Below are 19164 nucleotides of genomic sequence, written 5' to 3'. Positions count from 1 at the left end.
GTAGCAAGCAAGCGAGCGAGTATTATCCACAAAATACGATGATAAGATTTAGGCCTATGTATGCCTACAATATAGACCTATCTACAGACAGTAAGCTAATTATTATACTGATAAAATGTCTTGCAACTGCCCACAACCCATTGAATATTGTATCAATACTAGGGGTGTAAAATATGGGTTTCAGTATGGGTAATAATTAAGCTAGTAACAGATTGGGAGGGGGGGGGGGGGGTAAAGGCAGCACTTAACCAGTTAAAAATGATTTAAAATGGTAACAAAATACTGTAATAACATACAGTCAGTTCAACACTTGCATTGGATCAAACAGGTGTGCTGTGCTGACTGCTGAAGCATACAGAATATATTGCATAATAGCGACATCCTGTGGTACTGGGTTAGACTGCTTTAGTCTCATTTCTCAGTGATGATGTTGAATTTAAAGACCAAGCCAAAATTAATGTCATTTGTATAAATCCCTTTTAAATTAATACATACATACATACATACATACATACATACATACATACATACATGTAGGCCTACATAATATACATATAGGCCTGCCCAACACACACACACACACACACACACACACACACACACACACACACACACACACACACACACACACACACACACACACACACACACACACACACACACACACACACACACACACACACACACACAAATAGAATGAACATGGACAAAAGAGCTGAGCTGACCTAATGAACTCAGACTGGATGCTGCAGAGCTCATAAGGGATGGTTTAGGCACTTAGGGGGTTGCCTTCATCCTTCATACCACTGTGAGGGTGAGGTCAGTTTGTTTAGCCTTTCACACCCAGGAGCTGCTGTACTTTCTTCTACTGAGCTGCTCCAGTGCAGCAAGTGGAGGCTGGGGGGTTATGGGCCTGTGATCACACACCATAGTCAGTATATTCTTTTAATAAATCTTGTTAGATACTTTCTTGTTCAATAACCTGTTTTTTCCCCCTAGCTGTTCTGGAGGTTTGAATTCCTGCGCTACATTGTCATCACTATCTAGGCCACTGGTTCCCAAACACTGGGTCGCGGACACATTTGTGGGTCGCGGACCCATTTTCATGGGTCCCTTAATTTTTTGTTTCCTACATTTGGTATTATTTTAAAACATAAAAAAATTGCAACATTTGTCATGACAAAAACTAAAGTAATGAATAAACCAGTAAGACGCCCTAAGGGTGAGAAGCGACCTTGTACTATAGGGCGAGGTCACGCACATGGGCACGTGCACATGGGTACATGCACGCTTCCGCCTGGGTGCCACTGACAGCAGACTGCTGGGCGAGCGCTGGGGCTTTGGCATGGGATCAACTTTGACCAAAGAAATTCACAGACCTGGTTGGTTGTTTAAGTTGGACTAAATGTGGCCAAAATGGGGCCATATATGGAGATGACTGACGTCTGACATCATAGAATCTATGACATGTGGACTTAATATTGACATTCCATTGAGAACGCTGGGCTGGTCGAGTCATCGTAGGCAATCTACAAGCTCACAACGCGATTGTGAGCTTGTAGATCTGCTATTTTCACTAGTTTGGGTCTCGGGCAAATGTCTAATTTCTCTTTTGGGTCACGGGCTAAAAAGTTCGAAACACACAGTTGAAACAGTTTTATATTGTAGAAGACCTTGCTGCTGGCAATACCCACATTCTGAACAAGGATGACCAGGAAGATCTTCCTATGGCCTCACTTATGAACTGATACCACTGAAATTACTTACAAACTTAATAGGCATAAATATTTGTTTATACTTGCTACATCAATATATTTAGCTTACCTTACTATGTAATCATTGTAATTCTTTTGTTGCTTTTGTAGTGTTACAGTGCTATGACCATTAAGGCTTATTATTTGCATTATGATTCAATATTATATTGATTGATTGATTGATTGATTGATTGATTGATTGATTGAAGACTTTATTAGAAGTTTGCATAGGAAAAGGTACAGTTTCATGACGGTACAGTTCACTGGTACAAGGTCTACTAAAAGGAGATCCTAGAAAAGACTAAGCTCATTGAAGTATCTCATATAACTGAATGACTGACGGACAGAACACAGTACTATGCAGTAGATATAGTCAGGAAAAAATAAATAAATAAATAAAGGGCTGGACTATGTTTGTTTTACCAGTTGCGAACGGTTGCTGCCTGTAAGTGGTTTTTCAGAGCGATTTTAAAGGATGCTAGTGATCCACACTCCTTTAAGGCCTTCGGTAAGGCGTTCCACATTTTTGTGGTATAGCAGAAGAACGAGTTTGACCCTTTGTTTGAGTTGACTCTGGGTTGAACGTGGTCTGTGGCACAGCCCATGGTGTTGTAATTATGGACATCCCTAACGTTTATGAAGTATTTTGCCAGGTATATGGGTATCTTAGTGGTGTAGTGTATCTTGTACACCAGGCCCATTGCAAGTTGCTGTACTCTGTCATCTACTCTGAGCCACCCCACTCTTAACTGGTGAGTAGCGGTAAAGATATAGACAAACCACACTGATCACATCTGACACTGACATTGACCAGTGTCAGCAGAAAGTTCATTGGTTGCAGAACCTAGGTCAAATGCTTAACCAGGATGTGCTAATTGTCATTGAGTGGGCTAAGCCATAAACAGAGGTGCCAGCATACAAATTTATAGCTCTATAAATATATTTTAGTGTAGAAGATTTGAACACTGCAAGGTGTCACTACATGGTCTGTATTACATTACTGTACTAAATCAAATGTAAAACTGTGTGTGTGTGTGTGTGTGTGTGTGTGTGTGTGTGTGTGTGTGTGTGTGTGTGTGTGTGTGTGTGTGTGTGTGTGTGTGTGTGTGTTGACCAGCTACCACTGCTACCAGGGAGAGGTCTTTAAGAACATAAATCCTCTGTCATGGCAGGGTGATGGTGTTTCTATACACCATAGTGTAAATAAGAATGTATCATGAATCATAAGAAGTTTCTGTTAACGTCTGTCCATCCTCATACAAGGTTAGGCCATGGGTAGGTCTATGTATAGGCTATATAGCATGGGCAGCAAAGGTTACCCGGTTTGCACCCCAGCCCAAGTGTCGAGCAAGACATATAACCCCCGGCTCCACCGAGCGCGTCGAGCGTCGCGTCAACGTCAACGCAGGGAACGCTCCCGTTTTAATCAATGAAGGGTGCTCCACTGCCGACGTCAACGTCCGCGTCGGACGCTCAAATTCGCCCCGGTTCATTTTTTGACGGCGTCCGACGCCGGCACGACGCCGTCATTTTGGTGGAGCCCTAGCCTAAAAACCCTAACTGCCCCTGTGGTCTACTGCTCCTAAATAGCGAGGATGAGTTAAATGCAGGAGGACCAAGTTCACGTAGGCCTATGTGCAAATGTACGGCGACAAAACAAATACTCCCTGATAAATACGGGAGATCCTAAGATCCAGTTAGTTAACAGATACCGTTACCTTTTAAAATAAAGTAATTAGTAGGAGATCACTTCAAAATGCCATGGTATGGGTTTATGGGCTGTAGAAATTAGTTAATTGTAGAAACATTCACACAGATGCACATTATTGTTCATGGTGATATCCATTCAATGACCACTACAGTCCTGCAGGTGGAGCTATTATCTTGTTAGGAGAAACAATTCACTCACTGTGTAGGATGAAAGTCATCAGTCAGAATATTTTAACTTTACTTTCCTGCTATACCACTAAAATGTGGAACAGGAGTGTAAATCCCTAACTTTGAAAAAAAAAAAACCCTATGGAAACCGGAACATCTTGTCCTCATATCTCTGTCTGTCCATCTGTCTGTCTGTCTGTCTGTCTGTCTGTCTGTCTGTCTGTCTGTCTGTCTGTCTGTCTGTCTGTCTGTCTGTACGTCACGCCTGACACTGTGGTTCCCCTGACACATCACTGTGATGTCACAGTGATGTGTCAGGGGAACCACAGTGTCAGGCGTGAGCAGGGATAACACCTGATACTGTGGTTCCCCTGACACATCACTGTGACATCACAGGTCACAGCAGATACTCAGAGCAGGGATCTCCATATATGGGCATAAAATGTATTGTATGTTGTGATGTCATGGGAACCACTCTAACAGCATCCCTTTTATGCCCATATATGGAGATCCCTGATGTCATCAATATTAAGCCCATATCTAACAGGCCTTCATATGGGAATGCCCATATATGGAGGAATACAGCCCATATCTATGTGGCTGGTTCAAACAGGGATCTCCATTAATGGGCAGGAAAGGGATTGTATGTATTATATGATATACAATGGTCAGATGTAACAGACGTCATATATTCACATAATGAATAACTGAGTAAGCATGTTTGGGGTCTCACAGCATATCTCCATATACAGTAGCTACATGGATCTCCATATATGGGTGAGGCCCTTTAGGGTGAGGTTATGTCGCCTGAGGCGTCTTACTAGTGATATCTACTGCATAGTACTGTGTTCTATCTGTCTGTCATTCAATGTTATAAGAGAAGGATCTCCTTGGAAATAAGCCGCAAAACAGTTTCCTTTTAGTTGACCTTGTACCAGTGAACTGTACTGTCATGAAACTGTACCTTTTCCTATGCAATCGTCTAATAATTACTTCTATCAATCAATCAATCAATTAATCAATCAATCAAGACAAAGTGGGCATAAAAATGCCCAAGAAGATTCATTCCATAATTCTACAGAGCCACAGAACTCAATTCTATGGTAGGTCATACAGTATACAGTATATTATATTTACTAATGTATTGCCAGCAATCTGTAAATGAGCTAAACCATGGCTTTTAGCAATTGATATTGATATTGGCATTGACATGTCTGCAGAATGTGTGCTTTAATAAAACCTATGCTAAATATAACACAAGATATTAGTACATTGCTTTCAGTAGAGATTATGGTTGTTAAATGTAAGTGTGTAACATTATTAGTAGGGGTGTAACGATACATTTTAATAGCGATTCGATACATATCTCGATATATGGTTGACGATACGATACATGGACGATATTGGTTCATTCATGGCGATACGATACGATTCGATTTAATTATTTAAAATCGATATAGTAACTATTTAGCAAAGAAATTAAATCTGTGTGAAAGGTGTGGATGGTGCTGGTTTTTAAGGGAAACATGTATTATTATTGATATAAATAAGTAAACACAGTGATTATCTGCCAAATACATGGACATTGTGTATTGACAAACGTGCACCTTGACATGAACCCAGAGATTACACACATTTATCGATAGACCAGTGTAGCTATATGGAAAGGAAAAGTAATTAAACCCCTCCTTTTCATTTTTTCTTCTTAAAAATGCTAAATACAATGCACAAGTAGGTAGTATCGATACAATCGATTCTTTGCACTGCCGATTCGATACGATACAAAATTAAACGATATGATTCGATTTTAGCTGTTTTCATTTCGATATACTTCGATTTTTTAAGTTAAAAACGATATTTCGATACAGTTACTATATCGTTACACCCCTAATTATTAGCATGAACAAAGTTATAACTACAGTAATATACCATTTCTTTGTATGTTTTCTTTGTGTTCAAAGCAGAAAGCACCTGCAGTGCCAAAATGCATGTGTACTTGGATCCCTCTAATTGAAGTGATTTTAAAGTGAAGTGGTTTAATGCAGTGTGTGTGTCTGCTATGCTAGGGAATCCCCATCTCCCACTAATAGCTGGGAAACTACAGTATATTCTCCCTGCTGGCTAAACCAGTAAGACTCCCTAATCGGGAGATAAGCGACAGTCAGGTCGCATGTAAAAATTGGCCTGATGGTGGCGCTAAATGGGACAGATCTATGTTGATGACATGAGTGTAGACATACTGTGTACCGATTTGCGTGATTTTAGGGCATAATTTGTAGGAGCAGTGTCCAAAAACGTGTTTTGTTGCAAGAATCAGCCTCATGGTGGCGCTAGAAGAGGGGCCAAATAACAAATTTACAATGACAGAAAATTGCAGCACTATCAAGGTATTAATCAAACCGGTCATTGTATTATAACCAAGGGAGGTGTTAGATAATTATTTCCACTTTCACTTGCCAGGGGCCATGAATGGTAGAAAAATACTGTATAGGCTCAAGGGAAAAGAAAAACATACACCATGGTGCCAATATGGCTAAGAAGGCAAAACCATCAGTCACTGCACTTCATATGTTGGAGAACAGTTCTGAGAAAGGAGCAGCTTGCACCCTCTCTCTCTCTCTCTCTCTCTCTCTCTCTCTCTCTCTCTCTCTCTCTCTCTCTCTCTCTCTCTCTCTCTTCCTTATCAGACCTGGTGTGTGAGCTAATGTAAACATTTGTGAGTTGCGTCACCTACTTTTATAGAAAGAGTGATTTCAGCAGTTCAGCTGGGCTTTTACCATTATGTCACATGTTGTTGTTGTTGCAGCAGCCTGTTATTGTTAAAGCTGAACACACACCATGTCAAGAGATCTCTCCATCTTTCTTTTAAATCAGTGCTTCTCAAACATTTTCATATCAAGGACCCATGCCCATTTTAATAGATTGAGTGTCAGGGACCCACATAAGATATGCTTTGTCAAGATTTGTCAACTCTTAGGGCTTACGTGTTTAAATTGTTCCTTTGCTTTGTTGGGGACCCCTGGAGCCTTGACACCACTATGAGAACCAACGTTTTAAATTCTACACTCCTCTCTATTTGTGTCTCTCTCCCTCACTTCATTCTCTCTTGGCATCTGCATCTCTCTCCCAACCAAAGAAACAACACATGCTCACAAACCCACATCGATACCTATATCCCTCTGTGAGTATATAGAATAGTACACTAGACACCTCAGGGCGACATGCTACCTCGCCCTAAAGGGCGAGGTCGCACCAATTCTTGGCTATCTGGCCAGTGATGTATATCGGACTCAATCTCAACAGTGGCTGTTGAGATTGGCAGAACATGCCCATATATGGGCATTACCAAATATGGGCATTGCCAGTTATGCCCTTAATAATGATGACATCGGGACAGGGATCTCCATAGTAATTAATTTGCAAGTGTGATCTGGGAATGCCCATTATGGGCATGTCAGAACATATGGGCATTCCCAGATATGCCCATGACACTGGGACAGGGATCTCCATGTATGGGCATAAAACGGACAAGGATGTAATTAATTTGCAATTGTGATCTGGGAATGCCCATATATGGGCACATTCTGACATCACATAGTCGACTATATATGCATAAAATATATGGGCATAAAAGGGACATGAAGCCAGAGCGTGATGTCAGAGCAGCAAACCCATTCTTCCAAGAGTGGTTCCCCTACATCACAGTGACATCAGAGCATGATGTCAGAGTGATGTCACAGTGACAAGGGAACCAATAGACTGCAAAAAATGTGTACTGACTAACTGACTGAATGACTGACACAGACAGACAGACAGACAGACAGACAGACAGACAGACAGACAGACAGACGGGACATTTCTCATGGTATACTGCGACCTTTGGTCGCAACTAAGAAAATAAAGAAAGAAAAAAACTACCTGGCCAGACAGTGGTGAATGGAATCTCATCAGATGCCATATAGAGCTTAGAAAGGAGAAGGTTAAGTATGAGCAGGTGCAGATTGTTGTTTTAGCAGCTCTAATACTGACCGATGCTCTGGCCTATTTCCACTAGCTACAGCCGCTCTAAAATACATGCTGTCCATTGCTGATGCTCCTATATATTTGTTTGTATGTATGTATGTATGTATGTACAACCATAGTTTGGGTTTTATCTTTATATGGTAGCAAAGACACTTGGGTCTTCTAACTCACACACACACACACACACACACACACACACACACACACACACACACACGCACACATGCACACACGCACGCACGCACGCACGCGCGCACGCACGCGCGCGCGCATGCACACACACAGAAATCAGACAATCCAAGAGGTAATGCATTTCTATGGTTGGATGTTTTGGCATCTGCATACAGTAAATAGCCTATTCGTACCTCCAACTGCATTTGCAGGCTTGATCAACAATGATTTATAGTTGATAATTCCATTACAGGGAAGGACAAAAATAGTATTTTCTAATCAACAGAATATTTCAGGATACTTAAAATAGAACGTGAATAGCATTCAAATCATTAAATCATTCCAAGAATAGAAAGGCACCAGCTGAGCTGATGAGTTTTGCTTTGGCCCACTACCCGTTACACCAGTGGATTTCAACCTTTTTCATATCAAGGTTCAAAATTTATTCGGCATCTATGAGCCAGTACTGACCACCATTTGATGAGATTTAGCCTCTCAGACCTAAGACTTAGTTTTGTTGTCTTTGGATAAAATGTCTACAATTCCATGCTGTATTGATGTTGACTTATTACTTTCATTTTTAATACATTGACTTCAACTACAATTAGAGGTGTCTTGATGATATTGAGGATGGAGTATATCCCCACAGGTTTAAATAAACAAAATAAGCCATTGATTATGTGTTTTCTTTAACTTGTCCACAGATGCTATATACATACGGCTGTAGGCAGATAGGTGTACGTTGTTTGCTTGTTCAAAGAAACTATGCATTCAGATAGTATGCCATTTAGCTCGATGCTAGGTTTGTTCAGTGGTGGAAAAAGTACTCAGATGTTGTAAAAGTATCAATACTGCAATGTACAAGCTTACAATGCTTTGCATCTCAACGGATTGTGAGCTTGTAGATCGGCTATTTACAATGGTCGAAATGTAGGGCTGAAGTGGTTAATGTATGTTTGGTAATAATGATCAAAATCTACAAAGTAACTAGAAAAATATTGTTCCTTCGAAACAATTGTGGGCTCGCTTCAAGCCAGAAAACAATGGCTATAAAAGCACAAAATGTCAAGATCGCAGAGAGTGCTCTCTTTGACGTTACTGACGTCAAAGATTGGTCCATTTTGTTCCAAAAATGTGTTGTGCAAAAGTTGACCCGCTGGTGGCGCTATAACAGGCCAATGTGAGAAGGTTGGTATCTGTTCCTTGACCTATTGGGAATGTGCTTGCAAGATTTCACGCACATCCCAGGCTGTGTTCATGATTTGAGGTGTTTTTGGCTTTGGCCACTTTATCGCTGCTTGCAGCTATATTTATTATTATTATTTTATAATTTTTTTGTGTGCACTTCATAGGCATGTTAGACAAAGGTCCTTAGATTGCGTGTAGAATGTTTCATGCAAATTGCAAAAAAAATCCTAGAATAAAAACGGGTTTAAGCGTTTTACAAACTGCTCAAAATTATATAGCGCCCCCCTTTGGCCATTTGGGGTAAGATTGGTTTCAGTGATATTTGAACTAACCCTCTACACTATTTTGTCATGAAAATGTGACTTTGCATGTATGTTTTAGAGGCAGAAGAATAATTTGCATAAAAATGCAATATTGTTTGAATTATTTAAAAAAGCATGTTTCAATGTTAAAGAAATCCGATCTGACAGATCTTTAGATATCGGTCCAAAGTTCACGTAAAAAAAGTTTTGTGCACGTGACGCGAAAATTCCAGAATAAAAGCGGGTTTACGCGTTTTACAAACTGCTCAAAATGGCGGAAAATTGAAGGGCGGAGCTTACTTAACAACGACACAGATGTCTTCCGCTTGAGTCAAAGCACGCGTGTAACAAGTTGCATGTCTTCAAACGAAACGAGTCATGACTTATGCCCGTTTGAAGTTTGAATTTTCAGACGCTTCGTATAGCGCCCCCCTTTGGCCGATTGGAATAAAATTGGTTTCAGTGATACTTTGACTAACCCTCCACATCTTTGCCAAATGCCATGAACGTGTAACTTTGCATGTATGATTTAGAGGCCGAAGAATAATTTGCATAAAACCGCAATATTGATTGAACTATTAAAAAATTATATTTCACTTTAAAAGAAATCCGCCGAGATTAGTTTGACCGTATTGGTCCAAAGTTCATGTGAAAAAAGTTTTGTGCGCGTATCGAAAAAAACCCAGGAGGAGATAGATTTTTACTGTTTTTCATATAATTCCGAATTGTGGGAGACCTAAAGGTCAGAGGTCAAAAGTTAGAGGGTAAAAGTTGTTCGGCATGAGGAGACGCATAAGTGTATACAGGTTTCATGACTGTAACTCAAACACAGCATGAGCTATACCTGTTCAAAGTTCGCACTTTCGAAGGCTTCCTACAGCGCCACCATTTGGCCGATTGCTATAAAAAATAATAGCGCACTTCGCCACTGTAAACTGAACACATTGATGTTTTTATTTTCATTTTCTCACTAAGTATGTAGGAGTAGAAAGGAACCGAAGTTCCCGTCTACTGTCTGACTGACTGATAGATAAATAATGACAATATCTAAAGTGTGCTCGCCTTATAGGCGAGCCCACAACTAGTAACTAAAGTTTTCAAACAATTGTAGTGGAGTAAAAGTACATTTGCCTCTGAGATGTAATGGAGTAGAGTAGAACTTAAATAACAGTATTGAAATTGGAAATACTTTAGTAAAGTTAAAGTACCTCAAAATTGTTCATAAGTGAAGTACTTGAGTAAATATACTTAGTTACTTTACACCACTGGGTTTGATGTCTACCTGCTAGTTACTTAGCCCATTGTTTACTTGTTCATGGCACTTATTCCAACATTTGTGTTTGCTAAATGTCTAAACTGTACATTTCAAATGTATGGATTAGAATGTTTCAGTTATTTCAGAATCAGTTCTGTAGCAAAGCAAGCCAAAGCATCTGGCTGTCTTTCCACCATCCATCCATCCATCCATCCATCCATCCATCCATTCATAAACGCAACACTGTTAGGCTAGTGTTTTGTTTATTATTATTGGCCAAGTAATTTAAATTAATTATGAATAAAATACACAAAAAGTCATTATAAGCTATATAAAGGTAAGAGGTGTATAGCTATCTCCATTAAGACCCATTGCCCAAATGTTATTGTCATCACAACAGCGCAGAGAGACGGACACATTGTTCAACTTAGCTCAAAGGAGGATCGCTGCTTTCGGTTAAGCAGGGCATTGCGAGAAGCATAACTTGAGGCCAGAGTATTAATATGGTAAATTAAGAGAAGAGAAATCCAAGCCTGTTTCAAAAGTTAAAAGACCTTTGTTTAGTTTTCCTCTTTAGGGAAAAGAAACAGAATACAAATAGTGCTGTGGATTCTTATCATGTGTTTTTTTTCTCTTCCACACATAGTTTTGTGATAGTTCAGTTTTATGGGCTTTTCACATTGAGCCAAACAAGGAAAAGAAAAAAGGAAAAAAGAATTTGTCCATAATTTGACATGGTCAGCTAAAACACACTGTGGTTTGTATGTTGTACATACTTGGAATGCATTAAATGCCAAAGTAGTTTTAATGCATTAGTGTAAGTCAATTCTCTTGTGGACAGCTGCCCGTTTGTATTTACAGAAATAATCCTGCCTAGTTTACTTCAGATCTTACTTTCTACAACTCTCTTTCTCAGGACACGCACATGCTTCAGAAAATCCATCACTGCCTAAACGTAATAGATCCTGCCTCTCAAACCTTGGCATTTAACTATCACCCTCTTCGTTGCCCTTTTTGGAGCGGTGAAAGCGCTCCCAATAGACAGGTATGTCCGTGGGTATGTGGGTGGCTGGGTGGCTGGCTGGGTGGGTGGCTGGCTGGCCATGTCCGTAGCCTGGCAATACCTTGAGTGGCCACACACAACACACTAGTTAAAGGAGGGGCGCTGTTTTGTGCAGGCCAGGCACACTCACCACTCACTCACAGGCACAGTTTACTCACTCACTCACTCACTCACATAGGGTACAGCTGCTCAAATTCACCGCTCCACTTCGAACCGAGGTTTGATTTTTTAAGATGCTCTTCGAAGTATTGTTACCACTAGTAGTAAGTAATATAGACGTCAGGACTTCGGTACTCTATGATGTGTTGTAATTTATGCTGCTTGAACACATTTTCTACCCACTGCCCCACACACACCCTCTTTAAAAAAACTAATTTATACTGCGTCATGTAAGGGTTGCATGAAAACATTGGCTTATTTTCAACTGAAAAAAGTGTTGACATAAAATGTAGCCTTAGTCTCTGTCAACAGCTCTGAATCAGAGGTTACACACACACACACACACACACACACACACACACACACACACACACACACACACACGACACACACACACACACACACACACACACACACACACACACACACACACACACACACACACACAGAGAGAGAGAGAGAGAGAGAGAGAGAGAGAGAGAGAGAGAGAGAGAATATTTGCTGTGTGTGTGGTACCAAGCCAAGGTATTGTTTCCTTTGTGCAATGCATGAACATAATCTAACGAGACACAGAGAGGGTAATAGTGGACAGTTGTTTTATGACTTAACACAATAATGAAAACCAAAACACTTTTGTACACTAACAAACTCAAGATGAGTGCTTGAGTCATTATGAGGCGTTAAAACAAGCTGTTGTTATACAGCTGCAGCATATTACAACGAAAGAAAAACTACTTTTAATTTGACCACTGCAGAGTCAAATCTGCAGCTGGAGAAACTATGGCCCTATCTTCATGGATCTGAGTATAAGCACCAAACACAAGAGAAAATGTTAAAACAAGACAGTGTTTTTCAGGTTTACTAATTTGAATGGGACAGATTAATTGGCAATAAAAACTGTCTGCATCTTTTGTGCATCACTTTTATGACCATTACGACTAATGGCATTCAACAGAAATGTGGTCGGATAATTGCACTGTTGCTTACCTTCCCTGACAACTTGCCCTGTGCCAGTATGAAAATGACAAAACAGGCAATGGACTAAAGCAAGGGTTTTCACCTGTTTTTGACACAGGGACCACCATCCTGACCACGAGCAAACTGAGGACCACCACTCTTGGATACTTATAAAACTCCGGGATTGTTTTGCTGTACTGCAATATACTATTTTTTGCCACTTGGTGACTGGATACGTAGCATCTAGCTAACTAGCAAGATGGCCGGACCAACCATTTCTACAAGGGTTTATCAGAAACTGCTTCAGAGGATTGCAGTACTGGAAACGGAATTATTCCAATTAAAACAAACCCAAAGACTGGATAAACCACTCGCCTGGAATTCCCTTGGTGCAAAGCCAAAGATGAAAGAACGGACGACGGGCAGGACACCCTCCCAAAGCCCTCTTATCACCGACGAATGGCCGGAATTACCCCGGCACAGCGCTGCTTCGACCCCCCTTCATAAATGGGCAACTGCCAAGGGGAAAAACACTGCTAAAAAGTCAAACGCAGTCCAATCTCCACACACACCGAGTGTGCAGCTGGCAAACAGATTCACGCCACTGGCCGACGATGACAGGGGTAGCATCTCCCCAAGCTGGCTAACAGAACAGCTACTAGAAGCCCCCCGAAGTCCCCCTGTTGACAGAGAGAACGTCCCACCCAGCAGGGTAAGAACCACCTCAGTGATTGATCCTGACATTTTGATTGTGGGCGATGCTGCTTTAAAAGGTGTCAAAAGCATAAGAAAGAAGAAGGCAAAAGTTATGTGTTTTCCCAAAGACACAGTCTCTGACATGAAAGACAGAATTCTGGATCTTGTCAACAAACACCAAACGGTGAAAACCCTGATTCTACATACTGGCACATATGACACAGAAGAAAAACAGTCAGAAATCTTAAAGGAGAATTTCAGGGCTCTATTCAACACATTGAGCTTCCTGAACAGTGACATAGAGCTTTGGATCAGCGGTCCCCTACCGCCTATGAGAGGCACAGACGAGAATTTCAGCAGACTGTTCTCTCTGAGCAAATGGCTTTTAGCTGCATGCACCGACAAAAATGTGCATTTTATTGACAACTTCAGTTTTTTCTTCGACAGAAGACACCTATTTGCTGATGAACGGCAACTAAATAAGCTAGGAGCAAAGATATTTTTGCAGAATGTTCTCCATGCTCTGGCCTTGGCCAGAACACAGCAATCCAAAACAACAGATTGTGATGAACAACTCTTATCTGCAACCCACGAAGAATCCATAACAAGAGATAGTGTTATGGTTACTGAACTGCCCCCCTCGGCCGAGGGGGGAACGGCCTTGGTGAACGGAGGAGCTACAGTTGTCCCTGCCCTCCCTGACGAGCATGACAGTATGGTTACTGAACTGCCCCCCTCGGCCGAGGGGGGAACGGCCTTGGTGAACGGAGGAGCTACCGTTGTCCCTGCCCTCCCTGACGAGGAACTGAATATGGACAACATCTCCGCTGAAGAGTGGAGTAGACGAATGAATGCAGAGTTGGAGTCACTCAGGGAAATGTTCGAAGAGGACAGTAATGAAGAAGAGTTTTGTGGATTCCCTGCTTCAGCCGTGGCTGGCCCGAACAGTGAGCAAAGTGAACTGGCAACTGACAACGGAGAGTTGACAGAGGAAGAGGAGGGGGCGGGTACAACCGCCCCATCACCCCAATCCTCCTCTTTCTCCCTATCTCCAATGCCTCTCCTAGAATTCACGAATGGAATGAATGAACTCATTAACACTGCGTTAAAAATGACCCCGGCCAGACACACGGTCAATGGCCCGGCGGCACAACCACCACAGGACAAACGCCCGGCACCACAACCACCATCCCTGAAAACGCCTGAAATTGCCCCGGCCGTGCCCCAGAAATCTGTGGCCTGGGTGCTTTCGCCCCCACCCATCCCTCCACGACCACAACGACAGAAGACCCAGGCCTCCCAGCTGGACAATACGTTTAGCCGTTGATGTCAGCTGGGTCCATTATACCCAGCAACTAACGTATCTGGACCCGATGCTCCTTCAAGCGCTTTTATTAAGCAGGCTCACAACATTTCTACTGTAATTTCAAATAGAGAGTCCAGGATAAGCAGTGGCTCTGCTAATTTAGCTAACTTAACTTACATTCCCTGTAGGGGCTATAGTACAGTAAAATGTCATAAAATAAACCTGGCACTTTTTAACATCAGGTCACTTTTAAACAAGTCCTCCTCTGTAAATGATATAATCTGTGAAGAGAAATTAGATATAATCTTTTTAACAGAGACATGGCTGGGCAACGATGGAGCTTTTGCACTTGGCGTCGCCTGCCCACCAAACTATCACTTTATTCAATCAGTGCGCGAAGGAAAAAGAGGCGGAGGCTTGGCATACATTTTCTCTGACATTTTTAAATTCAAGTGCCTGTCCTTTGGAAGTTTTTCATCCTTTGAATATCAAGCTAACTTATTTGAGAGTCAATCCTCTGTTCTAATGATTACGATATATCGCCCACCAAAATGTAGCAAAGCCTTATTTCTTACAGAAATATCTGAACTTCTATCTATCTGTTCCACGGACTATGAGAGAACCCTTATTGCTGGTGATACTAACTTGCATGTGGACACTGTTACTGATCTTACAGCTATGAGTTTCTTACAGTTACTGCATTCCCTTGATTTTGATCAGCATGTTACCGGGCCAACCCACAATCAAGGCCACACCCTTGATCTTGTGATCTCTAAAGGGCTAAATATTTCTATGGACAGGATTATCGCTAAGCCTGATTTATCAGACCACTATTTACTGTGTTTTAATATGACTGTCTCTGATCTAGAAAAAAACAATAGAGAATATACTATAAAAAAGAGATTTTTTGGTTCCTCGGCAGCAGAAGAGTTTGCCAGCCTTCTTGCGTGTGCACCCCGCCTTCCTGATATTCCCTCAGTAAATGATATGGTTCAACGTTTTAATCTTAAATTGGAGTCAGCTCTGGATATAGTGGCTCCTATGAAAACTAAAAAGAAATATAATTCCAAAGTAACACCCTGGATAAACGATCATATACGTTCACTCAAAAAACAATGCCGCAGAGCAGAGCGAGCTTGGAGAAAAAATAAATTAACTATCCACCTACAGATATTTAAGGCGTCAACAGCCACCTATAATAAAACCATGCGTCTGGCTAGGCAGGCCTATTTTTCCGGAATTATTAATGAGAATAAGAACAATGCTAGGGTCTTATTCTCTACCATTGAACGCCTTTTAAACCCCCCCCAGTCCTACAAGCAGTCACTCCCTGCCTCTAAAGCAAAGTGTAATGAGTTTGCATCCTTCTTTGACAACAAAATTGTTAACATTCGAGCTGGTATTACGAATAATACTGTCACAAATGCAAATGCGGTTAATGGTGCCATGTGTAAAAGCATCGATAAATCTAGGGGGAGCCTAGTATCATTTTGTGCAATTGATGAAGAGGAACTTCGTAAAACCATATCGCAAATGACATCGTCTTCTTGCTCGCTGGATGCAATACCCACGCCGTTTCTTAAAGAGGTTGTAGACTGTGTTATTGAAGATATCCTAAAAATAGTAAACAGCTCTATACAATCAGGTGTCTTTCCAGACTCACTGAAAACGGCTGTAGTTAAACCCTTACTCAAAAAACCCAACCTTGACCCGTCCGTGCTGGATAATTATCGACCCATCTCTAATTTGCCTTTTCTGGGCAAGGTCCTAGAAAAAATTATCTTTCATCAATTGGATGTGTTTCTGCAGAACAATAAGGTGCACAACAAATTCCAATCCGGCTTCAGGAAAGGACACAGCACAGAAACTGCACTTTTAAAAGTTATTAATGATCTTAGGGTGGCTGCTGATAACAAAGATGTGTCCGTTCTCCTACTGCTGGACCAATCGGCGGCTTTTGACACAATTGACCATACAATTCTAATACAACGTCTCGAACACTGGGTAGGACTGTCAGGTACAGCTCTGTCCTGGTTTTGCTCTTATCTGACAGGCAGAAGCTACTCTGTTAATCTAGCTGACTTCGAGTCAAACAAACACAACATCTGCTCTGGTATTCCACAGGGCTCGATTCTTGGTCCTTTATTATTCTCCCTCTATATACTGCCGCTGGGAGAACTTATTTCCGCTCACGGTGTGAATTTCCATTTCTATGCTGATGACACCCAGTTGTACCTTTCGGTGGCTACGGACGACCCCTGTGCTCTAGACCCATTGCTGACGTGCGTGTCCAGCATAAAATGCTGGATGAGTGAGAACTTTCTCAAGCTAAATGAGGACAAGACAGAAGTTCTCATAATAGGTTCTACTGCCCAGAGAGAATCAATAATAAATAGACTTGGTAACCTGGCTAAAGAAAATAACACCTCTGTTAAGAACCTGGGGGTGATCATTGATGCTGAATTAAATTTTAATACACACATTAATCATGTCACGAAGATTGCCTTCTTTCACCTTAGAAATATTGCGCGAATTAGAGCCTATCTGTCGCTGAACGATGCAAAAACGCTGATCCACGCTTTTGTTTTCTCTCGGCTTGATTACTGCAACGCACTTCTCTCTGGTCTGCCAAAGAAAACAACTGACAGATTACAACTTGTTCAAAATGCAGCAGCCAGAGTTTTAACAAAAACTAAGATAAGAGAACATATTACTCCAGTTTTAGCGTCGCTACACTGGCTCCCGGTTGTTTTTAGGATTGATTTTAAAATTATTTTACTTGTTTATAAAGCTCTAAATGGTCTGGCACCTTCGTACCTCTATAACTGCCTGCATAGATATGTTCCAACCCGCCCACTCAGGTCCTCTAGTGCAGACCTACTTGAGGTGCCAACAATGACATATAAAAAATATGGTGAAGCAGCTTTCTGCTTCTATGGACCGACAGCTTGGAATAAACTACCACTACACCTAAGACAGGCAGCCTCGGTGGATAGCTTTAAAGCACAGCTCAAGACCTATTTCTTTACTCTTGCTTTTAGCTAAATTTTTTAATCCCTATGCTGCTATTGACGTCCGCACGGCTCTGAAATTGTTCTTCAATGTTCTATGCTTTTATTTTTTCTTGCTTTATTGTAATCATTTTACTTATCTCTTTTTTATGTATTTTTTATTTCTATTTTACTTTTTCTCTGTTAAGCACGTGTGCTTCATTTTATGCTCTGTAAAGCACTTTGAGCTGCATTTCATGTCATGAAAGGTGCTATACAAATAAAGTTTTATTATTATTATTATTATTGGGTCCATCATAGACCCACCTGACACAATAGTGACAGTTTTCAAAGCATTTTATTACCAGTAAAGAGCAGGGATATCATTTGGCAAGAAGCACAACATTTTTGTTGGATACAGCCACATTTAAATGCATCAACCCTAACTATTTACTAAAGTATTTATTACCTGAACCAAGCAGGACAGCCCAAGTCCTCTGTCAAAATATTATTATTCACGTCCTTTCTTTCTTTTTTTCTTTTTTCAAATAAAATAAATAAATAAACAAGAAATATTTTCTGAATGCATGGCCAGGAAAACCCATGGACTAAACACCAGTCTTCGTTCCCTGTTGTGCAAGTGAAGAGGGTCCATCAATACCAAGCTGGATAACATGATCTCTTAGATCAAAAAGCCTAATGACAGATACATCTACAGTGATAACATAACATACTTGGACAACCGTTTTGTTTAGTTTATTTATTTTTTGTTATTTGGCTATTTAATGTAATAACTTCCGGGTATGATGATGATGTCACATGCATACCCTCTATAACAACCATGTAACAATTTCAATATCAGTAGTGTATACGTAAAAACAACAACAACAACAACAACAACAACACACACGCTTACGAAGCATGGGGAAAGGTACACTTCACATTGTACTATGCTTGAAACCTATTAAACCCCAAAACTTAGTTTAAACAAACATCCAACGGCTGTCTGTCTGTGTGTGTGTCTGTCTGTCCGTCAGTCTGTCCGTCACACATCACGTCAAACTTTTGCCCTACTCATATCTCCACCACCGTTGCCCCTATCCATGCCAAAATTTGCACACACACACTCCTTGGCTGCCAAACCACAACCTCCACAACTCATTTCTCACATGGCCCTCTTCTAGCGCCACCATCAGGCCGATTCTTGCAAAACACAGTTTTGGACACTACTCCTACAAATGTTGCCCTACAATCACGCAAAGCGGCACACAGTATGTCTACACTTTCCCATATTCCCTCCTGATTGGCTACCATTGCCTTCTAAAGTTTGTGTATGCGACCTGACGGTCGCTTATCTCCCGATTTAGGGAGTCTTACTGGTATAAACATGCTATGTGGACTAAACCGCATTGTTTCTGTTGG

This window comes from Nannobrachium achirus (assembly GCF_963921795.1).
Source record: "Nannobrachium achirus genome assembly, chromosome: 5".
Classification (NCBI taxonomy): Eukaryota; Metazoa; Chordata; class Actinopteri; order Myctophiformes; family Myctophidae; genus Nannobrachium; species Nannobrachium achirus.
This window is presented reverse-complemented; position numbering follows the sequence as displayed.